Here is a 24,571-nt window from a genome sequence, read left to right as displayed (position 1 = left end):
TACTGATAGCCAAGTGATTTCGTAGTTGACGCTCACAAATATCACGACATTATACCTATGCGACTCCAAGAAAAATAGGTGAATGCACTGAAAAATTGAAGGGAAGAAGACAACTCAATCTAATAAGAATATAAAAAGCAGAAATGCCTCACGCCTCTATTGTTGACTTCTTTTCTTGGTTCCTTTTCACTGCGTGCAGGCTAGAATGTCTCTTTGTTGCAGTTGCGTCATGCGTGAATTCCAGTGCATTTTGTTTCCTTTTTTGTGGGAGTGGCTTTGGTTTCAGAACATTGTATTGCTCTGTCTTGGTATAGCCAATTTACTGATGTCTTTGCAGTTCATAAACAACTCCATAACTGATTGCATAATAACGTAAAAAGCTTAAAACAGGCTCCATGCGATCTTAGCTAACAACTTGGGACAAATATTTCCAATTGTTTCTATTTCATTTATTATAAATGCGGTTGTTTAACTTCAAAAAGCTTGCCCCTTTGACGTTCCTTCGAAATACCTGGAATGCTTCTTGCATGGTTTAGCCTATACCAGTAGTCTGCTTCTATCTCATTAACCAATTGTAGTTAGCCGCGCTTTTGTTTCTCCATCATGGTTTAAAACTCGTTAAATTAAACCTGAAGAAAGCAAGATAACTTGGGCCAGCCCACACAAAGTACACCAGCAGCAGTTATTAAGGCTTGCTTGGAAAAGCCACGCAAGTACTTCTTAATTTTAAGGTTTAGGGTTTAAGGTTTAGGGTTTAGGGTCGGAAACAGATACGACATGTCAGACATGCAGGTGAGTACGAATCTTGTAATACACTGCAAAAAGGGCCGAAATTACATATACAACAAGGTGGTTCTATTATTCTGAAGAATTTTAGCTGCCATTATTGCTACAACCTAGACAAAAAGAATGCTCGCAAAGGAAGGAAGGAAAAAGTGGAGAAGGAAAGGCAAAGAGGTTAAACAGTCTAGCTCAACCGGTTTGCTAGCCTACACATGGGAGCGGGATGGGGGAAGATGAAAGATGGGGAAGAGAGAAAGAGAGCACATAACACAGCACACACATCGTCAGTTACAGTCCGTCACTCTTGCGTGGTACGTGACATCACTGTCACAGCCGCTTGTCCAAGCCCGTCTCTTTCAAAACCCAAAGTAGTCCCTTCATCGCCTTCAGCTGCGATGTCTTCTGTCGGCGATATGTGAAAATCGTTTCAACTGACAATGGTCTATTGTCAAGGTGCGCCAGAACGGACGCCAGGGACTGTCTCTGAACATTATATTCAGGACAGTCGTGTAGAATGTGTTCTAGCGTCTCCTCGCAAAGACAGGCATTGCAGAGAGCATTGTCGGCCATTCCAATGCGAAATGAGTGAGATTTCGTGAAGGCCACCCCTAGCCATAAGCGATAAAGCAGAGTGGCCTCTCTTCGGCGGAGTCCAGTTGGCATACAGAGCAAAAGTATTTACGAAGTCTATGCAGCAAGCATTCAATAGGCTCTCAGTGCAGGTACGTTTTCAGCTTATTTCTAACGGAAACCAGATGTGTTCCATTAAATCCAATTATGTTGGCATTCATTAAGCTAAACAAATGATGTCAAAATGTATCTGATTTACTTGAACAATGTATGAAATGTCCCAACGTGCTAGTGCAAAAAAAAAAAAAAAGAAAAAGAAAGGGGCAGGCGAGGCGCAATCAAAATAAGTAAAAGTTGAAGGACACTCGTGTTATCTCCCAGCTGTTGGAGTGGTGCACTAATTCGCCTACAAGAAGAACTTCGCTAACTTCGCGTTTGCTTGAAAGCGGGAAATTTTGGCCATGCTGCTCCCGGCTCGTTCTTCCTCACGAGAGAGCCGCGCAGCATTCAGTTTGCGCCTTTTTGAACCGTCAGTCACGTTTTCACTTTCCTGCTCCGGTCGAGGCCAACACCAAAGGCGAAGCACGCTCAGAAATGGGGCCGAGTGCGTATGAGCCGGCTGCACGCAAGTAGACGACGAAGACTTGATGTTCGAAATTGGCGGCCAAAGCGATAGCAGCGTAAGTGGCACCACTTGCTGGCACTGTAATTGAAGAGGCAAAAATGCGAATAAATGGCGGAATAAAGGGATGATAAAAACAAGAAAGTAACATAAATAAACTTGTCACTATGGGAAAATTCGCACCGTTTTACGTTGTTATTATTCTTTTAAGTATGCTCTACACTGAAGGTAACTTCATGCGAATTCAAAGGCTAGAGTAGCTTGATATTGGAAGCTTGCCGCCCATAATTTCGAGAACGAAACTACAGCTCGCTGTCCTGATTAAACAAAAAAAAAGGAAATCGGCACATAATAATTTGCGCTCACCAATCCTCATAGTATTGGCAGGTCTCAGAAATCACGCGACCATTGTCATTCCGAGTAATTAACGAAATTGTGTGAATAACTAGCTTTTTAATAAATTACTTTAAAGAGACACGTTGTAATTGCAAAATTATATAATTGGTCACTACTGAAAGCAAAGAATTTTTCTGAAAATTCTGTATGTGGCACCAGTTTGAAGAAAAACATCGGCAGTATGTTACACGTACTCCTGTAACACGTGAAGGCGAAAGCCTGCTGCACACTTGGTAATGTATCAATTTACACGATCGGAGTGTTCCGACTTATTTCATGACATAACGAGCCGCACTGTGAAGTACACGCGCTTCAGGTCGACCTCCTCAACGACCGCTACCTAAAAGTGCAGCATGCTTGTCGCCAGTAAGTGTTAGAAATGTGTAACACGGACCGAACACAATTGCGTTGCATCCTCTCAGCAGGGGAAAGCAGCACTCCCGGTCGAATGCCTTGCTCCCGCCGCTTCGCTCGTCGCACCTCGTTTCTCGCTTGGCGAGCATCCGAGGCCATAGCGTACTTCCGAGGCCCGCCGCGCAATCCGCTAGGCGCCGCCGGGCGAGCGTCCTCCATCGCCGTCTCTCTCGCTTCGCAGTCGCCACAAACACCGCCCCCACGTGACGTCAGCGACGCAACACCTGGTTTTCTGTCTGCGCGCGCCGCTCGTTCCCCTCTCCACCCGCCGCTCGCTCGGAACAAAGCCACGTTTTTTTTTTTTTTTTTTACCATCCGACTAGACGCCGCGTTTTTTTTTCCTTTATTATTTTTTTTTTTTTTGAGGCCTTCGCGCAACGAGCCACTTAAGGCTTTCGCCTAAATAAGTGCTCGAGAACCGCAGTGAAACGGCATCGCTATTCCAGTTAGCATGTTTCCTCACAACGCGCCACAGTAGCTCAGTGGCTATGGCTTAAGCGTATCGCCCTTCTAGCGCGTACCTGCAATTAATTCTACACGATTGAGAAAAAGAAAGGTTAATGTACTCTACGCTTTCCCTGTCTTCATTGTACGTTGCCTTCGTATGACTTACTAAAAATCGAGCCCCTCGGTTCCCCTGTTTGTTCTCGCGTATTATCGAAGCGTTTCAGAATATGTGTTCGAAATTTCTCGATATAAAATAATAGGGATGACATATTTGATTAATTTCCTCGGTATTACATCCACCATAGCACCTGACACGTTAAAATGACTCGAGAAAGTAAGCAGACAAGAAATTATGAAAACTAGGCTAATTTGTAACCGAAAGTGCTGTGCAATAAACCCTAATGCGAGGCTTGAACCCCGTCATCCGTAGTAAAAAAAAAATAAAAAAAAAGCTGTTGCCGCTAGTTTCAGCGTAGTAGCGAATTTCGTCGGATTTCAGCCAAGATACTTTAAAATTAGAGGCCGAAGAGAGCAGCTGACACGCCCTTAGCTGACACAAATTATTGAAGTGACGGTATTCACATCACCGTCGAACGAGCGTTCTTTGTCAAGCCATGATTACGTTCGCTCCGTGCTCGTGCGACGGTGATATGCGGATGCAGCCATTTCAATAACGGGAGTTAGTTAGTCTACCGCACGCATTGACAATCAGAGCGCACAGGGACCGTGTCACGCGATCGTTTCTTCGTGCACTGTAGTTAACAGCAGAGTTAAACTACTCGTACATATACAAATTGTGCAGTTATCGCTATGCAATACTTTATAGTATTATCTGCTTGATGCTGAAATTTGCGCCGTGACAGCTTTACCTAAGCACCTTGTATGCATTTCCTGTGGATTCTAGCCCCTCGTGGTCACATTAGAAATTGGCTCCAGTGTGGCGTCACCTGGAGGATCTTCTAACTTCTTTTTCGGAATTAATGAAATGTAATCCGGCTGGCATTATTCTGCGGGTAAGAAAGAGTTCGCTCTGTGATTCCCATCCATTAGTCAACGATCGTTCCAGTGTCGCCTGTACATCACCATAGTACTATGAGCCGTGAGGTGAAGGATTGTGCCTAGCTAAAACAAAATAAAAAAATGCACAAAAATTTTGAGAATTGTCTACTAATACGTGAGCACTCATTGGCCGGCTGCTACTTCGCTTTTGCTTACTTATTTAGCTAGCTTATGTATGTCTACCCGTCGCTACCAATCATCTACTATTACACTACTATGACGATTACATGTGTTGGCCAATTATGCATTTATTTTGCAAATATATCGTATCAACTGAGCCGAAACGCTGTCACAACAGTTCTTTTTTTTTGCCACACCATATTTGGTTTGATTTTCCTTTTTTTTTGCTACATCCTTGAGTAGGGAACGGCGACGTCACCAGTTTTTTTTTCTTCTAATGCTACCAGTCATCTACTATTACACTATTATAACGACTATATGTGTTAACTTTACCAATTATGCGTTTATTTTGCACATTAAAGGCGTCACGCGACGGACAGATCTTGCTGGGTTACTCACCAAGGAATGCTTACGCATGAAAAGAATGCAGAAGGCTTAATAATTTGCTCAACTTTTCAGCTTGATCGCAAGTAGGTTTAGAGCACACACATAGTGGCTGTTCGGTGGTCATGATTGAGCTTAAATGCTCGCAGATTCATACATTCCCATGTAAGTTAGCTATGCCAGCTTCAGAATTTGCGCAGAACTCAGGAGCAATGCCGGCCTTACTAAAGATGCCAAACACCCTGCTTGCGAAACCCCACTGGAGCAGGACAGGCGGGTCCCGGACTCGAAGCTTGTCTACTTGTGGGAGGCACAAGTCAGCTTTCATCGCAGATGGCTTCGCCAGAAACACATCAGGAACTTAAAACGACGACTAGCCAAAATGGGCAGGAATATCGAGGAGTACTCCAAGAAACTTAGCCAAAGACAATGGCATCAACTATGTGACAGGATCAACGGACAGCTAGGAAATAAGAACGCTTGGCAGCTTCTCAGACACTTATTCGATTCTGAACAGACCAAAAGCGCATCGCGCAACAAAATGCGTCAACGCGTTTATAAATATTCGGGCAACAACCAGAAGTTTATGCAAGAACTGAAAGATTGATACCTAAACATACAAATAGACTCATCACAAGTACCCGAGTACTCCGGAAATACTAACCCGGGACTAGACTAAGAAATCACTGAGGCGGAAGTACGGCCGTTTTAAATAACGTTCGTTCAAGTACGGCCGCCTCTGGAGAGAATCAAATTTCCAACAAAATGCTCCTTAACCTAGATAACAAATCCATTACAGCAATTACTGAACTTATGAACAAACACTGGGCCTCTAGGACACTATACCTCCAAGTTGGAAACATGCTAGGGTAATCTTTATTCCTAAGCTTGGCAAGACACTAAACCTGGTAAACCTTCGACCTATTTCTCTTACCTCCTGCCTGGGAAAGGTGATGGAGCACGTAATTCTATGCCGACTAAAAATTTATGTGGAGTCAAATGACCTCCTAACCCCCACGATGGTGGAATTTACGCAGCAACTATCCACACAGGATATACTACAAACTCAACATGACACCTTTAACCCGGGACACATAAAGGCTACCAGGACACTCTTGGGCTTAAATGTCAGTAAGGCATTTGACAATGTGCCCCGTGCCGCCGTACTTGGCAACCTGGCCAAAATGAACGTCAGCAGCCGCACATACAATTACACCAGAACTTTTCTGTAGGAACGCACAGCCGAGCTTAACCTCGGCGGCGCCAAAAGCGACAATATCACACTGGGGACACGGGCAGGGTTGCCAGATTGGGCTATTAATAGCCAAATTGGGCTACTTTTTGTCCGAGTTGGCGTCAGAATTTTCCTTCTGGCTATGTGGCTATTTATTCCGAAAGAAATAAAAGATGGCTGCCGCTGATCGCTCATGCAGGCACTGGCGACTCGCACCTGCCGGAGAGCATGGGTTTAATTGCGTATAATGAAACTTTTTGCATGGCCATGTAACGTTTTCGAGCAATTCTGGCACGTTTACGACCTCGTTCTGCCAACTCTTCTTTGCTGAGTATCCATTTCAGCGTCATTCTTAAGCTTCCGTTGCATGCCGCCGCGTCTTTCGACGAGCCATCGCAAGCTAAGTAAGGGAAAGCGGACCAATCGCAGACGCCGGCACCACCCTCTTGATTCGGCTATCGATTTTCAGTGAAGTGGCTCGGCCCCATCGAATCCCTCTCCACTTGAGCGTGCTCCTCGCCTCTTGTCAGCTAATTAGATAAGACAAGCCGCTCAATGTAGGCAATTTTATTCGTTTTTCAAGCAAACAAAAGTGACCTCCTAGGAACGAGGAGAGCGTTTGATTGGTCTCTTCAGACAACCCTGTGGGTGACCGCGCGATCCTTGCGTCGTCGCTTACGCAGATTTGACGTCAGGAGATTGGAATAAAAACATATTGGAATAGTTTTACGTTATAGGGCCCCAGGAACGGAGGCTGCTGCAAGAATTTTTAAAAGGGCCGAGACTTTTTGTCCCGTTTCAGCTCTGACATTTTGTATGGACCAAGCGGTTACACTTCGCAATAAGCTCGTGATGCTTAATCATAGCATACTTTTTATGTCTACATATCGTACTAGATTTTGTACCAACCGCCATCTATTGTCTTAGACTTTGTCTTGCAATTGTTTGAAGTTTTTCGTTTAGTGCATTGTGTGGTGTTAAGCGAAATTATCATCAGCTCTAAGTAATAATGCTGAACGCCTGAATACATGCCATTGCTTAGCGTGTTTATTGCGCGGTACTATTTCTGCGTTGTTGTTTTCGTGATTTTTTTCGTGCTCTGGGAAAAATAAAACAGTGCATTTGCAATGAAGACCGCATTTCCCTTATCATGAATTTGCCTGCATGCCTGCGTTTCTGCACTTCTCGCGCTTGTGCAGCACTTGTTTTCTGTGCCACATGGCCGCCGTGACAATGCGCGCGGAGGTTATGCGGGGTCAAGCGTGGAACAATGAATATGTAGGTATTCTTTGCCGAAAATTAATTCAATATGCTTACGAAATGACTTCACAATAAGGCAAAGCTTTTTGGCTACTTTTGGGCTACCCAAAAGTTTCGCTTTTGGCTACATTTGGGCTACTGCGGAGGCCAGTTTGACTACCTGTGGTTGGAGCGATCTGGCAACCCTAGACCCGGGGCACGCCACAAGGTGCTGTATTATCCCCATTCCTCTTTAAATTACCATGCGTAGCCTACTCGCGCTATTTGATCAGATCGCACACATCAGGCACTCGCTGTATGCGGATGATATTACCATATGCACTTGCACAGGCTCAGATGGTCAAATATGCGGCGCATTGCAAACAGCAGCTGACACGGTACAGGAATACGTGCAGAAAATGAGCCTTAGTTGTTCAACCGACAAATCCGAGCCCTAGTAATAAGAAACAAGCTAAAGAAGGATGAATACTCGTACAAGGAAGTGCACTCCACAATAACGATCACCGTATAGACGGAAACGTCGTCCCCAGTGTTCGCACAATGAGGGTCCTAAATGCTCATCCGGCATAACACTCACAACACAGAAGCTTTAAACAAACTACAGGCAATCGTACAACAAACAAAACTTCTCAGGAGAGCGGCAACTAAAAACAAAGAGATGAAGGAACCAGACTTATGCAGATTAATCCAGGCCTCCGTAATCAGTCGAGTCGTCTACTCATTCCCCTAGAACCACCTAAGAAAGGCGGATTTGGAAAAACTAAGCTCCCTCATTAGACAAACGTACAAGCGGGCTCTGGGACTTCCCAGGTACGCAAGCACACACAAACGTTTACGTTTGGGAATCCACAACACAGCGGAGGAATCAATCGAGGGGCACCTTACGGCCCAAGAGGAAAGGCTTTCGCGCACCAACGCAGCCTTGCAGATATACAGCCGCCTCGGCCGACGCGCTAGTTCCGCACTCAATAACAGGGTTCGGTTACCAGTGGCAACTCGTGCACTCCTCACGATTAAACCCCTGCCCAATGATATGCTCGCAGTGATACAGGATAAAAGAAGAAGACAGAGAGAGAGACAGAAAGGGAGGAAAGACAGGGAGGTTAACCAGTGTAAGTACCGGCTGGCTACCCAGTGCTGGGGAAAGGCGTACAGGGAATAAAAGTAGAAAGAACAAAAAAATGAGAAAAATTCACACAATAACCCGATGCTACGCGCTACAACATTCAAAGACGGTCGCACAATTCACAAGCCCTTAAATACTTGAGCAGAGCCCTTAAGGCCTTGAGTGCCGAAACCCGTCTGGACCAGTGTTCTAGAACTTTTTCTTCTGTGAAGGGGTCGATCGTCCAGCTTTTCGAGCGTGGTCGCGAGCACTTTTCTTGACACACTGTAACGGGGACAGTCACAGAGGAGGTGCGCGATCGTCTCCTCGCAGAGGCAGGTGTCGCAAATGGGGCCGTCAGCCATTCTATTGCGGAAGGAATAGGCGTTCGTAAATGCCACGTCGAGCCAAGGGCGGCACAGAAGTGTTGCTTCCGCTCGTGGTAACCCTGGGGGAAGACAAAGTTGCAGACGCGGATCCAATTTGTGGAGACGTGCGTTCGTGAATTCACTGGCGTTCCACATAGTAGTCTGCGTAAGCTCGCGTGCGAGGGAGCGAAGACTTGTAGCTGCATCTGTTGTTGACAGTGGTATTGGTATAATTTGGACGCCATTGTGGGCCGATCGGGCAGCGTCACCCGTACTGTGATTTCTCGAAATACTACAGTGACCCGGTATCCACTGGTAGATGATGTTGTGCCCCTCGTCGATTGCGAGAGAAGAAAGGCCAGGGCAGAAAAAGTTGCACAAACCTTTCAGGACCACCCAAACGTAGTGTATGTTGACGCTGCCAGACAGGCGAGAGACTGTTACGCCATATGTGTGGTGACCGGCCACGGTGAACCGATTACCGCAGCCACAGTAAAAACAGCCTCTGCCTTAGGGGCAGAAGAAGCCGCCATCGCACTGGCCATCTCAGCCCAGGCAACTAATTACATATTGAGCGACTCTAAAAAGGCACTCGCGAACTTCATCATGGGCTGTACTGGCCCGATCCCCGCCAACATCCTAAAAAATGCACATCTAACAACAAGGTACAACTTGTATGGGTACCCGCTCATGCGGGGAATCCGGGGAATGAGGCGGCCCACCTGATCACCCGAGGTTTAATCAACCGGGAGGTGGACACGTCAACCCTGGACTTCCCGTAGGAAGGGATTATCACATATAACGAAATTACCGCTTATTATAGAGAGAATCGCAAAACATGCGCAAACCCGCGTACATAACTAACAAGGGAACAGGCTACGATCGGGAGACAAATCCAAACCGATTCTATCTCCAACCCCCACCGGCTATTCAAAATCTACCCGGATGAAATCCAACCAAACTGACATTTCCAACTGCATGAAGGTTACCCAAAATTACATTCTTTGGGAATGCGAGGGAAACCCTCCTCCACAGTCAATACTGCAACCTCTCTCCCACGAGAAATGGGGGTCACTCCTGTCGACGACTGACTACCCGATTCGGGCAGATTTAACTGGGCCGAAACGGTCGTGGCAAGCAATTGGCCGCCACTCTTCCACCACCGGCAAGCTAATCTAACGGCCTCGTTATTCCGTAAATAAAGTTGCTTCTTTCTCTTTTTCTCTCTCTGGTGGCAATGGTGACAAGGACTGAGTGGGATAAGAACTGCTGACTTGCATATCGATAAAGCCCAATATCTTACGTTCTACGCGATCGCTGAACGAGAAACCAATAAAGATTGGAATTTTAAGCATTTGCTCATAAAAGTAGATGGGCCTTGTGCCACCTTATTTTTTTTTTTCCATATACTAAAACGATGATGTGAAAGTCGAAGGAACATTAGGGTGTGTTCTCATTTATGTGTATGTTAACGTGCTTTATTTTTCTTATAGTTTTCTGTTTTCTTTTTCTGTTCTTTAACACAACATCAAGAACAAAACGCACCGAACGTTCATTTATCGTACAATTTCCCCTTAGTTAAGCTCAGTATAGCTATATACAGAATGCTGGATTTCAATACCAAGTAATAATTGCAATTTATGAGCTAACGCATAAGCATCCTAAACTGTGCACCTTAAGATAACCCAACGTGAACCAATTTTGTAAAGATCTTTGAACCGGTTATACCTGTTCCACTAAATCATACACTAGTGGTCTTTTGAAAGTTTTCCAGGGAAGTATAAATGCACAGTAATGTTCAGCTTGCTTTTGGCAAGATGTAGACGGAATGAAGGATAAAGGTTATCACCTGCAGACGCTCGACTGTGGTGTGTTTATTGATAAAGCACTACACACATATTGCAAGGAAAAGAAACTTATTGGCAATAAGCAACTGTCATGATACATGTCCTGAGCTTGATAATACCAGGGTCCTTCAAAACGTTCCTTCTAGTTACAAAGCTTCCTCGAAAGTTCCATACAAGAACAGAAGGCGCCATGAGAGGCACTGGCGTAAGCAGGACACCAGTCTGCCGCGCTGGGATGGCCAGGGTTGTGCGAGTGTGGGAATTTTTCACCAAGAAAGTAGCGTCTCCCAATTTATTTCAGCGTGTTTGGTGACGGAACATGAAACATTCACTTCAGGCAAAATAACTGAGCGTGGGATGCATTTGTGCCCAAATTATATACCACAACGATGTGTTGAACGTAACCTGTCAAGTCACGTTGCTCGCGCAAAATGTTTCGGACAGCCCTGCCGTCAGCGAACTTGTTGCTCAGATTCCTGGGAGTTCTTACGATACAGTGGAAAGAGCTTTGACTGAAAAATTGGGATAACGCAACTGTTGTGCTCGATGGGTACCGCGGCTATTGACATCACACCACAAGGAGAAACTCCTTGACTGTGCTCGCCAGTTTCTTCAAAAGTGTCAAGAAGATAGAAGGATTGTTGGACTCCATTGTTAAGGGAGAAGAAACGTGGGCCTTTAATTTCACTCCCGAAACGAAACCAAAATCCAAGCAGTGGCGTCACCTAGAGTCACCATGTCGCAAAGAAGTTCAAACGAGTTTGTTTGCCTTCGGCTGGCAAAGTCATGTCCAGTGTTTTTTGGGATCGTAAGGGGATACTGGTGATCGATTTCATGGAACGTGGGAAAATAATAAACTCAGAGAGTTATTATGCAACACTAAGAAAACTCAGGCGAGCCGGCGCCTCAGAAGCGCCCGCGAGGACGAGCGGCAGCCGGTGTAACGCTGCTTCACGACAACTCCCGAGCTCGTCTCCCGTCAAACCATGGAGCTTTTGACAAACTTTGGGTGGACTGTCATGCCCCACCCACCGTACAGTCCAGACCTCGCGCCTAGTGATTATCACTTGTTCCCCAAGTTAAAGGAACATTTGAGGGGCCAACGCTTCCGGAGCGACGATGAAGTCAAAGAAGAGGTGAAACGCTTTCTCAACGAGTTGACGTTGGAGTTATACATTGGGATACAGAAATTGGAGCACCGTCTAAAAAATGCGTAGAAAAAGATGGCGATTATGTAGAAAAATATAGAAAAGTTTCATCTTTCCAATGATGTAAATTTCTATGAGAAGAAATAATGTTGTCCATTTGTAAAATTGATGGGAACCTTATTTTTTGATCAACCCTCGTAGTTTCAAAATGTTTAGCGTTCCAACTGTTAAAACTGTACAGAAGCAGAGCGGCAAATTGAACGTTCACAATGTTCACAAGCCGCTAACGGCAGGTGACCCTTGCGGAGTAGCCGGCGTACGCACAGAACACCTGCGGCGTCTGTCCAGCGTCCGCTCCGATGCCCTTCTATATGCGCAAGCGCCGCAGTGCGTCCAAGGCGGGCCCTATAGGAAACCCTCCCATAGCGTTATCAGGGTGTTTCACGACCATAGAAAACGTATTGAAGGACTGTGATGAGATTTGTCTTCACTAAATTTTGCTTGCTTACTGCATTTGTAATTTCAGCGAAACGCAGATCACGTCCTATTTCCCATCGAAGCTCGCAAGCACACCAAGAGAGAGCGAGAGAGAGAGAGAGAGAGAGAGAGAGAGAAAGCAAGGAAAGGAACGGCAGGGAGGTCAACCAGACCAGCGTCCGGTTTGCTACCCTACACTCTGGTTAAGGTAAAGGAGGAAAAGAAAGGGGAAAAGAGTGGGAGAGTGAGCACTGCGTGCACGCGGCAGGACGCACAGGGACACTTGCACAGGGACACTTGAGAAGTGTCCCTGTAACGCACACTTGGGACGCACAGGGAAGTGCACAGGGACACTTGGTGCACTTCAAGTAGTGCACTAGTGCACGAATCGCTTTTGGTGCCAGTACGGGTGTGGCCACGGTACGAGTATCTTTGACTCGGAGAACGTTTAAAGTTGTCCAGAGAGGGAGGCACTGTACGTCGTAGCGAGGACAGATCCACAATAGGTGTTCGACTGTTTTCTCGCACCTACAGCAGTCGCACATCGGGCTCTCGGCCATTCCCATATGATAGGAGTAAGCGTTCGTGAAAGGCACTAACAGCCGCAAGCTGCACAGCAAGGTTGTTTCGTCGCGGGAAAGGCTAGATTACAGTTGTAGCCGTAGCGTGGGGTCTAGCTTATGCAGTCGGCAATTGAAGGCACTTGAACTCCAAGAAGCTTGCGACTTCTTGCGTGCATGTATACACGAAGTTCCCTGGCAGCGTCTGTCCTCGCCAAATGCGCCATCTGATCACTGACTCAGGAGTCGTATTCGCAAAAGTTTTCTTACGTAAAAGTTTCGTCCGCGATTTTTCGTCTCTGCCAAGCTTGTCTCGTTATCATTCTGATTGCTATCACATCGGTTCATAAGGAAAAATAAGTGTATTACGCAAGAGAAATTTTGTGAAACGAGGCTCATGCGAAGACAGCTAAGGACAAGCGAGCTTCGGTTTATGCACGACATTTTAGTTGGTCCACTCTCTGGCTCTCTCTCCCGAACGCAGACAGGGACAATTTGAGCCGCACACCATGACGCAAACCGTTCCGAGCAATTTTTTAAATTATATATCCATGATTTCTTTCTTTTTTTTATTTGCTCATAACCTGGTTTAAATTGTACTTCTTTCTTTTTCTTAGTCAGCGGATGCTATTAACTCAGTTTATTCTTTAATATGTCATACCAGCAATGTTTCAAGTTAGAGTTCAGGAACTCTGCCGTTAAAGGGACAATAAATTAGAATATTGGATTGGTAACCCAGACGAGACGCAAAAACGAGACTGTTGACGCCGCAGCTCTAAATTTCCCGTATCAAGTTGTCATGATGTCACCGATTTTGATAGCATCTACCCGGGTATAGTAAATTGTTTATAGGTAAAGAAAGATACACTCAATTTGAACGAGCCAAATAACGAACTTAACAAGTTTCACAAATCCTTCATGCGCCAAAATAGCCCACACAGCGTTTTTTTTTTTTTCTTTTGAACGGTTTCTTTAAAAAGCTCACAAGAGATACTTGAATCACATCGCTGCACATAACTTATGTGCCCCGGCGGACGTCATTATAGGAAGAAAAACCAAAGCAATCATTTTACTAAATAATCTAATTACATTAATTGACTTTGTAGTTACAAATTTTACGGCAGATGCTTATCTAAGAAAGTGGAAGGGAAGTCATAAAAGTCTAGCTCCATTTTTTAATATTCCAAAATTGCCATGCAAACTGAAATAATTGGCCTCAATTTTTTTTTTTCAATTTATCCGATTACGACACGCACCACTGCAAAGTACGGCCAGCGGAGGAACCCTCTTGTGAGGCATCAGGGCTTCGTAAAATGTGTTTGTCCCTTGCGTCTTTTACCTGCGTCAGTTTTTTTGCGCTAGTAAACAGGCATTTCAATTATTTCGCCTTACACTATAGCCGCTTTGAGGGCATTGGGGGCCCGTTGAAGATGCCCTGGTGGCCAAAATTAATTCGAAGTCCCTCACTACGGCGTGCCTCATAATCAAATCGTGGCTTTGGCACGTGAAACTCCGCAATTCAAATTAATTCAATAGCCGTCTTGAAATACTGTAACATGGAACTACCCTTTTGTGGCGATTTCCTTCAACTTTCCTATACGTACTTGTGCCGTAAAGCTTGTAATTAAGAGGTTAATTAATGTAGTTAGCTTAACTGGTGAATTGATTGCATTGGTATATCTTGCAAATGATGTCCGCCTGAGCACATAAATAATCTGTAGTGACGCCATTCGTGTAAACTTAGTGGGCTTTAAAAAAAAAGTGTTCCAAGTAAAAAAAGAAAGTATACACTATATGAGAATATACTTTCAAATCCGTGAGGTTGCACTGTAGTGCCGACGTTGTGGCGTCGCCGCCAAATCCAAGGATACAAAGTTCTGCCTTCATGTTCTTCAGTAACAATAAATATTTTGCAGCGAAATGAAAATGCAGTTTTGAGAGACTACATTGCCAGTATAAACTAATTTATCGTTGCTAATTGTGTCGCTTTAGGACATTATGCAAACAATCTAGTCGTGTGAATGAGCGTCCACCCTATATAGCAAGTCTCCTCTATTCATGCACTCAGATTTCTCGGTGGCGTACAAATCGGGAAATTAGAGGAGGAGGATGGAGGCTGTAGATCTCCTTCGTTAAAATGCTGCAACGCAGAAAAATAAAAATGTATGCGTATTTCAACATCTCGCCACTCTTCTGAACTGCTTAAAAAGATTACATGAGTGACCTAAGCGCTAACGTAATGTAAAGTATTTTTCGACATTTGGCAGCTTTTATATGCCCCAAAATATAAAGTATTACTTACCCAATACGTACCGCGCAATAAACTATACAAGCTTCCGAAGTGGCTGTGTGCTGTGTTCCCGAAGTGATAAATCTGTTTACTTGCAGCAGAGAGTTTCTTACAGTAAGTACTAGAGGGAACTCTGGTTATGCAAAAGTTCAGTCACCATGGCAATGATGGTTAGTATAGTACATGGATCTGTCTGAACTTGATGCCTATGGTTTAGACGTTCTTGTGGCTTTCTGTATAATATGTTTTATCGGCCTTTATTGGCCTAAATTTCAAAGCAATCTCTACTTTTACCAATGCAGAAAGCACTAAGATTATGAGAACATGCATAATCGCTGCTTATTGCAGTGGTTCCGCTTGTCTATACGTCCGTGGTGTAATGGTTTCAATATCAGTCTTCTGTGCTAGAGGTCCTGTGCTCGAATTCTGCCTTAGGACAATTTTATTATTGTTTAACTAAAGCAGCACTACCTTGAAAAAGATGAGTTCGCAAAGTCACGAAGTCGTTTAAAGCCAGGAGGACGAAGCTTAGACAAATCCATGTACTACCCATCATTACCATGCTGGCTGAACCGCCCTTTGCAACTCCCGTATACACTAGCGTCAGAGTTCCCTCTAGTAATTGTATGAAACTCTATGACGCGCTGAGCTAGACTTCGCGTCCTAATGCCCTAACAAAAAAAAAAAAAAAAAAAAACATCAGTGCCAAGTAAGTGGCGTTTCAAACTTCTCTCCCAGCTCCCCTATCTTTTAGTTCTGGTTCCCACGCCAGCGTCCTTGGTTAGCGCTCAGCACCCGGTGTGCGAAACTTTGCTCAACCTCGACGTCATAAGAATCGACCAACGGCGCCGCGTCTGTTTTCGTGACGACATTGGAAGCGCGCATCTTATTATTTTTCTCTTCCGGAAAGGGATGGCGCAGCAAGTTTCCCGCGCGTCGCGCGCAACGGCGTCTCGTTTATTTCCCGAGAGTAAAAGCGGTTCCGAAAATCCCGGCTCCGCGCTCTTCTGCTTTCGACCATTGGCCCCGGCGCCGTTTGCGGGGCCGCGCAGTCAGGGGGTTCAAGCGGCGCCAACAAGAATGCGGCACCGTTGAGCGCGGCTCGATCGAGGCCCTCGAAGACGGCGCGAGCCATGCGCGCCCAGTGCAGCGGGAAGGGAGCGGCCCTATCGGTGACGCGCAAGAACCGCGGCCACCTCGATCGAAGTTTCGCCGGCAGGCACAGATAGCTGAAGAGCCATGGCACCGTAGGGACCTGAAATTCGAGCGCAAAAGCGCAGGGGGCGCCGCCCGAGAGACGAGCCGCCGTGCACAGGTCCGTTCCGGGGAGCGAAGACGATATTGATGAATACGGGCCACATTTATTCGGCCGTATTCGCAAGGCGAGCGGCACGCGGTGTGCGCGGAACCCTAAATAAGAAGCCGGAATTGGCCCCTCCGTATGCATCATTCAGGGGCACCCGAGCCTCACCGCCGGCCCCTTTATCTCCGACGTGGGCCATCGCGTGGCACGCTGCTCCCCGGCTGCCGCTCAGTGCCTTATCGGCCGCCCTGGGGAACTGGCGCGCGTCGATGAATTTCGCGACCGGGTCGGCCGGGACGCGGACGGCAGCGCTTCCAGCACTACCGCCCCAACTCCGGTTCCGCTGAAACCGATGTTTGTCGTAGGGCACAGGAAAGGGGAAGTATATCGTACGTCCCGGTGCCTGTTCTAATCCTGCCGCAGAGAAAAATGGAAAGCCGCAGTGCCGGGGTCGCGCAGTTGATGTGCTTGCTGCCAGGCCAAAGTGCCGCGAAATGATTTAACCCGCGTTGCGGTGAGAAATGAGGCGCACATGACAAAAGAAGCTTCGTGTGAGCGACTCCAAGAGAGCCTGTTTCCAAATCTCCCATATTCCTGCACATCAACTGTACTATAGAGCAGCACATTGCAAAACTCTCTTCATAGTACATCGCACAAGAGCCGAGCCCCCCCCCCCCCCCACCCTCCCTTCCTTTTTTTTTTTTTTTTTTAATAAGTGCACCCGGAGGTTTGATAGCCTATGTTATTGGAAAAGGATCAACACTCACTCGCTGTTATTCTTTGACTAGCAGTTGTTTGATAGTTAGCTGTGCGTCTATAACCACGATACTAATACATTAATGCATGTGCGCATGCCTGTGTCTGTGTGCGTGTGTTTTTGAAATGATATCAGGTTTCGCTAAAGTATTAGGACAGTCACGTTCATCACTGAATACATTTCATAACTCAAGATCTATATCTAGTTCAACAAACGCGCTTGCTGTGAAGCATTGCCCGAAGTACGAGAATGGTGCCAGACTCGACTTTTGTGTGAGGTTTTTGAAGCGCACCAGGGCCACAGACCACAGAGCTGCGGGCTAGCGGCGCGGCTCCAGTTGAATAATTGTGCGCCACGACAATTCACGCTGGTCGTAAAGGAACGACTCGGGGAACGTCTCACCAGACGTGCCCCTGCGCAGTTGCCGCAGAGAGGGTGGTGACGCGCATTTAGCGCTGAAGTGGAGGGGTGGGCGAGAGGGGGGGGGGGGCTAGCCGACAAGCTGCTCGGGCCCGCGCGTCTGTTCCGGGCAGGAGTCGTCATCAACGCACGTGGCTGGAAACGACAGATAAGACGGAGCACCGTATTATCGGCTCGCTTCGCCTCCTCTCTGCTCCGCTGACCGGCCGACCGGCCGGGGCAAGGGAGGGCAACGGAAACCCGCCCGTCAGTTTGCCCGAGGGCTGCCCGATCCGGCCGGCTGCTATCTGAGCCGCTCCTTTGTGGCCACCTTACTTTCGATCACGCCGTTCAAACCGTGTGTTTCGCCGGAGCGGCGGTGTACAGCGAACGAAATAAATACAGCACCGAAAGGCTTGAGCAGGCAAGGCGGACACGTCCCCTCTCCTCACTAGGCCAATATCCCTCTATAGCTAAACGCGCGATAGAGAAGAAAAGAAAAATAACGCAAAGTAAAACAGCCGGCGGTATCGGTGGCGGCGCTGCCTTCGCGTGACGCGATGAGCACGCGAAGCGCTCGTAAGCGAGTTACGCCAGTTACGCTGCTTGTGTGACCGGCCCCAACGCACGCGACGCCGTGCAAATAAGCCCGCCGGCATGAACGCTCGCGAGCGTCCGGAACGAGACAAAGCGAACCCCCCGAGCCGCTCTCCCGCCTCGTTCAGTGTTTTCTGGCTGCGCTGTTAATGCGTGCTTCCGCCCTTGTCGCCAGCTCTACGAGCTGTGGGGAGCGGAGGAGCAATTTTGCCGGAGAGCTCTCAAGAGCGCTCTTATCCAGCATCTCGGGGCGCGTCTGAATCTTCCGTGCCTATAGAGCTGGCGGCGCAGGTAACAGCGAGGCCGCACGGGAAAGCGCGCTTGTTTGTGAAAGAGATGAGCTTCGATCCGGCGGTCTCTTGTTAGCAAACACGAGCTCTGAGATTGCCTGGTTTGCCCATGAGTGCGGTGTGCCAGCAGGCACACTCTCGCGAACGGCTCAAGCCTGACCGCTCGTGTTTTTTTTTTTTTCTTCTGTAAAGTGCTCTCCCTTCCTAACGCGCCTGTATACCATATATTGACACCAATGCCCGCATATACGTGTGCCTGTGTCTGCTGTCTCCCGGAGGTCGCTTTTACGCGATTTGCAGACTCATGTCTTCATACCTGCTCTGCTAAGGCATGTTTAAAAAGGAGTAAGATTTTACAGAACGTGTCTAAGCAGATGCCCCCATTAATATATAACATTAAACAACGTGCGAACAAATTACGCAAATAAAAGGTGAAAAAAAAAAAAAAACAAGAACTAACGATTGCCGTTTACGAATTGCGAATATTTTAATTTACGTCAAGTGTGCATCGCGCAAGAGCTTGTACCATCTAGTCTTTTAAATTGGCACGGATGTATAAGCACTCTCGCAGTTGCATCTAGAAACGTCGTCTGGTGCGGGCAGGAATTATACAGTGAAGTCTCATTTGGGGGGGGGGGGGGGGGAGGGAACTTCATGGGACCCAAGGAAATAGTTCACTTAACTGAAAGTTTATTAAATTGAATATTCACTGGAATATGGAAAAGCTTAGGGCACAGCAGATACCAAGTCAAAAGTGTGAAATGCAATTTATGAAGTTATTTACATCAATGTATACGAAGTGCATAACAGTTACGTTGCTGCCTGTCTCATTTTGAAACAAAAAAAGAAATATGTAATTTTCATTTGCACTGGTGCTCTTAAAGCGCAAGAAGTAACAAAGCTGTCCAGAGAGTCTGTTTTTGTGCACTTCCTCTGGCACAGCTTGTTGCTGAGACACGAAGTCTCGCAGCTTACCAAGGCATCCTGCAGCCTCGGCTAGAGTTAAAGGATTTGAATCTGCCTCTGCCAATGCATCTCCTTGGTTGCTTTCTTCTTCTTCTGGACGAACACTGGAAATAATTTCCAGATGTTATAGCTCAGCACCGGCAACAAGCTCACTGTCACCCCGTACATAGTCTTCAAACGAAGTATTGTTTCGAAGTGTTGCCAGGGTTCACTGATCAAGTTCGTTCAACTGAAATATTCGTTAATCAAAAATTCTTATAACTGAAAGATTTTTGGATAGAATCTATAGAACCGCCGCAGATTTTCTAAAAGTTCGTTAATCTGAAATATTCGTTAAACCGACGTTCGTACAACTAAGAGTTTACTGTAGTAATCCAGATGTTCGACTGCAATAACCATTGGCACAGATAAACATGTGCGATGATTCTTCTTTATTCTATGTATGAAACGCATTGCAGCAGCAAAATATTATGAAAGTGAAACACGAAAATGAAAAGTCTGGCACCGATCTTCTCGATGCCATGAAAGGGCATTTGAGGTGTCTACAGGCCGGCGAGCTGATGTTAGCAGCGTCGGACGAACTAACAGCCTCTGCCCAAAGCTCCGGTTGGTGTAATTAAAATGGCCAAGCAGTGGTGGCTGTGGTGACAAGAGCTCGAAAAGCCCGGTCACAAAGCAGAGTGCCTTCTTTTTTACCGCTCTTTTTTTCTCAAGACCAACGGGCAGTAGACAGTATTCTTGTTGAAATCAATCAATTTGCAAAAGCAGCGCTCCACCCAGCGCTTACAGAAATCACGCCTGTGCGTGCAATCGTACTGAATTCTATTCAACGGTATTTTGTAGGTGTACTGAACTTTTCTCGGCTCTGTTTGGGTCTATACGTGCGTGTAGAAATTAGTGGCCTCCCTGTGCTTTTCTTCCAGCGGCAACGTCAAAGTTGCGCGGTTCTCAAGTCAGCTTTGTTACATAGCCAGAAATTTGCTCAGCCAATCGAACCTTCTGCCGTGTGAATTGCACCGCGGTTCAAGCACGCTGCATGCCCCCATACCACGCGATTGAAAACGTGAGTTTGTTGTTGAAAATTCTTTATTTATAAACAACGCGTACGACCTTCCCACTTGGTGAACACTGCATGGAGTCTACACCTCGAAAACGCGCTGCTCATTTTCAAGAAGAATGACTTGAAAGGTTGCTGCAATTGATTGTATTTTTCCCCACTCCCCTCTATAATGACATTGGCCTTGAGGGTAAATAAACAAGTAAATATACCTCGCCTTGCTAGACTATTCCATCGTGAAGATTTGCGCCATATATGATGTATTACTCATTTACACACGGAGAGGAGCATACAAGGACAGATTTAGCCAGGTTAGCAAATAAATACTACTAATAAATATAACAAAAGGTAAAGGGTAGCATCCAATGTATAATTGCCATAGAACAAGAGGAGCAGGTTAGGTGTGAGCTGAAAACATCGTTCTCTCTATCTTTTTTTCCTTTTTACTTATTGAGGCAAAATCTTTTCGACATTCCTTCCTTGTAAAAGTTCATAATGGATTTCGCTAATTGCAGGCGAGCTTCAGGCGGACAGGAATAGGTGTGTCGAACAATTTTCGATAGCCGGTACTGCTTGTTTGAATAGCACGAAGCAAATTGGAGTTTGCTTCTGTCGTGTGGAATAGTCTAAGCAAAGTATGCAGAGAAAAAATTGAAAATGGTTGACTACTTCCTGTTCGAATACGCTCGATATACAGGGTGTTTCAGCGAACACTTTCATTTTTTTTTTTTTAATTGCCTGTGGCAGATAGTTTTCGGCGTCGTTACCGTTTAGAATAATCTTTGGCGTAAGGCAGTAACACTTCAACGCCGTAAATATTTTTTCGCAAGGAGATTGTTATTTTTAATCATACACATTTAAAAGTAATGAGGAGTTGCTGTCTTGCTATTTGGTTCACAAAGGATAACTTTTTACATTAACTATGACACAATGGACGCCATGATCGAGCGCTCAAGGCTCCCCCATTGCAAACTATACCGCGCAGGCTCGTATATCGTGGGCGTCACAGAGTAAGATTAGCTAAAACTTCTCTAGAAGGCCGCGTGACCAGTTTTGCCACTATACAAGAATGCTGTCACCTGTGTGAATGAGGGCTCCATAAAGGGCTATCACCTTGAAACGTGCGGGAATAAAGAACGGGAGAAAAAAGAAAGAAAAAGATAACAGCACACAGTATCGATAGAAGCAGAAGCTTACGCTGCGGATCAAATTTTGTAATCCCTGACCTGGCGTCTCTTTTTTTATTTTTTTTATCGCACCAAGCTGACAAAATATGGATGGCTTCTTCATGTCACGCGTAATTATTACGTATCCATTGTTGTTGTAATATTTCTATTCATAGGTCCCTGCTCCAAAGTTATTCGCACCTAAGAAACGTCGTGGATATATCTACTTAATAGCGAATGTCATTGAATGCTTGTAGAGCACCTCCCATCGATCATATTCATTTTTCACTTGCGCATCACGGTATAAAAAAATAAAAGATCCATTACTGAGGCACTTACTTTAGTTTCCGTTTCGCTTCCTCTGCGTATCAATTTTAAATAACTGTATAAATTTCAGCTAAGCCGTTTCCTTTCTTTTTCTTGCTGCTACTCTAATTAGGAAACATTGTTGCTTGTCGTCCTTCAAAGTGGCACTGAATGGCACTTTCATCCCGGAAATGTTTGCCTTTCTTCTGTCGACCCTTAGGTTTCTGGTGCCTTCAAAAGCCAGAGAAAGCACAGTTCCTTTTCTTTCGTTTCTTTGATTTTTTTTCACCTTCAGTAAATCGATGCCGGATTTACTCCGTCCCTTTCCGCGGACGGAAACAATTCCAGAAAGCCCTCCTTCCCTGACCGGAAGAAAAAGATTCCGGAGTGCTGGCCGCCGCAAAACGGTGAACTAATAAAATACCACTACCCCTGCTGGCGCGTTGTATGAAGCTCCCACACAGTCTGCGCGTTATATACGTTCCCAACAAATAAATAGGTCTGCAATTTATTTATTCTCACGCTCTTTCTCCGCAGGGTGACTTTAATCCCCTTCTCAATGCCCGGTTGCCTTAGATTCCCTGTACAGCCCTTTCTCCGTGTCAGATTGTTCCCCTTCTCTCTCTCTCTCTCTCTCTCTCTCTCTATATATATATATATATAGAGAGAGAGAGAGAGAGAGAGAGTGAGAGAGAAGAGAGAGAGAGCGTATGTGTGGGTGTGCATGTGCGTGTGTGCATGTGCGTGTGTGTGTGTACTCGCTTCTATAGGACCGTCTGCGCTGCTTTTCGTTCGTCCAGGGTCTGGCGCGGCACCGCCGAGGTCGCGTGCGCAGCAAAGGTCGTCGTAGTGCCGCTGCGGCGCACAGATAAATCGCCAGTCAGGGTCATACTTCAATCTGCGCAATCCGGCTGCATCGATCTGCGTTAGTCTCTTGAGGAAGGATTGTATCTCATTAAAGAAGGTACGCTCGGTCGTCGAGCCGACGCTGTGTTTTCGTCGAAAAAGAAAGAACACGAAAAAGAGATAAGGAGGAGTAACGAGTAGCCGGTGTGTCGGGAGGTGCGGACCACGGCGAAAAAAAAAAAAAGGACGGAAGGGGGATACAAAACGGACCGAGGTCGAAGCCGAGACAAACGACCGGCGCGACGCGGCATCGCTCATCCAGGGTTCTGGCCGAGATAGGGAGCTTAGCGCTGCACTTGGGCGCTGCCGTGATCGCCATCCCGCGGTGGCGCTCCCCCTCCTGCAGGCGTCCACTCGAGAGCTGTCGCCGCGCCGGGAGATGGGCACAGCGGGAAGGAGGGAGTCGCCGTCGGCGCTTCTCCTCATTAATAAGGGGTTACGACGTTTGTGTACGCCGCTTAGCATTAATTGGAGCCCGCACTTGTAGCACTGGCGCGCCGACGCGTGCCGTCTCCCTCGTGCGGTCGTGCCCAAAACGCCCTGCGCGCGCGACTATACGTCGGGATCGCTAGAGGAGGACTGTGAGAGGGACACGGCAGCCGAGTAGAGCGAGGACGTCTGGCGTGCCAGGAACCATTTATATACTCCCGCGGGGTGTTGGCTGCATTCCGGAAACACGTCGCGGTTTGCGAGCGCCGGCGGAAAAAGGCGGAGAGAATTGCGGCACGACTGACCACTACATGCGACCGTCCGAGGGAAAAAATGGTTAGGCCCGTGCTAGTGTGCGTGTGTGTTTGTGTATGTGTGCAACGGACGCTACACAGGCAGTCAATTCCCGTTATAATTTTACTTTTCACTTAATTTTAAACCACTGGAAAGCCCCAGCGAAAAACAGTACATTGCCATGGAAGGAAAACTTGTTTACTTCCAACTCGAAAACATGCCGCTTCGGTTATTTTGACCCGCACCGGCGCCCCCTCAGCCCCACAGCGATTAGTAAAAGCTAGAAAACAAAAGAAATTAAGCAGACGGTGATACTGCTTCCCTAACGCCTTGAAGCTGTTTCATTTACATTTTTTATGCTTGTCTGGCCAACACTCATTCGGCGCGTGAAGCTATTCGTTCCCGCTTGTTTCATGTCATGTCACGCTAAAGCAGTGTGTTAACCATGTCGGCTCTCTTCGCCCCATGCGGGTTGAGTCGCGCTTCAAGGGCAAGCATCAAAAATATAGGACAGACTACTTCAGGCAATGAAAAAGATTTGATGTTCAGTTTTCTACCGTTCGTTAATTCGATCTTTCGGATGATTCGACCAAGTCTTACGGCCCCGCAAGTATTGAATTCATGAGAGTCGACTGCACATCGTTCCAGCGAGAGCTCCGTGTGCGCCATAATGGCCTCTGGACTGTTGTGAGCCCCCTCTGAAAAGCATTGCAGATGCGGCAGCACGCACCCATTGTGCGTCCGCGCAACAATCCAGAGAACAGGTGCTCCCACGATGGAGAGGTCTCTACACAACAGGGACACTAGTATAGCGATGCGAGATTAGAGCATGAACTTAATGGTCAACGTTCCAGCGTCCATTTATATACATACTTTTGGCAGAAATTAATCTCGAGCCCCCACTATGGCTTCCCTCATAGCCAAGCTGCGGCGGCTTTGGAAAACGAAGCCTCGTAAATACATTCAGATGCAGATTGTGAGCACTACAGACAGATGGAATGCGTTATATTTTCATTC

General features: G+C 46.6%; 1 protein-coding gene and 1 long non-coding RNA gene across 2 annotated transcripts in view; one reads left to right on the top strand and one right to left on the bottom strand.

Moving 5' to 3' along the window:
* LOC126543242 (synaptogenesis protein syg-2-like) overlaps positions 1-24,571 on the top strand; it is a 523,643-nt gene that overhangs the window by 317,762 nt on the left and 181,310 nt on the right. The window lies entirely within an intron of this gene.
* On the bottom strand, positions 428-5,135 carry LOC129380510 (uncharacterized). Its single transcript, XR_008608614.2, has 2 exons — positions 2,766-5,135; positions 428-2,056 (listed from the first exon to the last, which is right to left on the bottom strand). It is a non-coding gene; the product is annotated as an uncharacterized lncRNA (long non-coding RNA).

This window comes from Dermacentor andersoni, chromosome 1 (assembly GCF_023375885.2).
Source record: "Dermacentor andersoni chromosome 1, qqDerAnde1_hic_scaffold, whole genome shotgun sequence".
Taxonomy (NCBI): domain Eukaryota; kingdom Metazoa; phylum Arthropoda; class Arachnida; order Ixodida; family Ixodidae; genus Dermacentor; species Dermacentor andersoni.
Note: the sequence above shows the minus strand (reverse complement) of the source record. Positions and strands in the feature narration are given on the sequence as shown.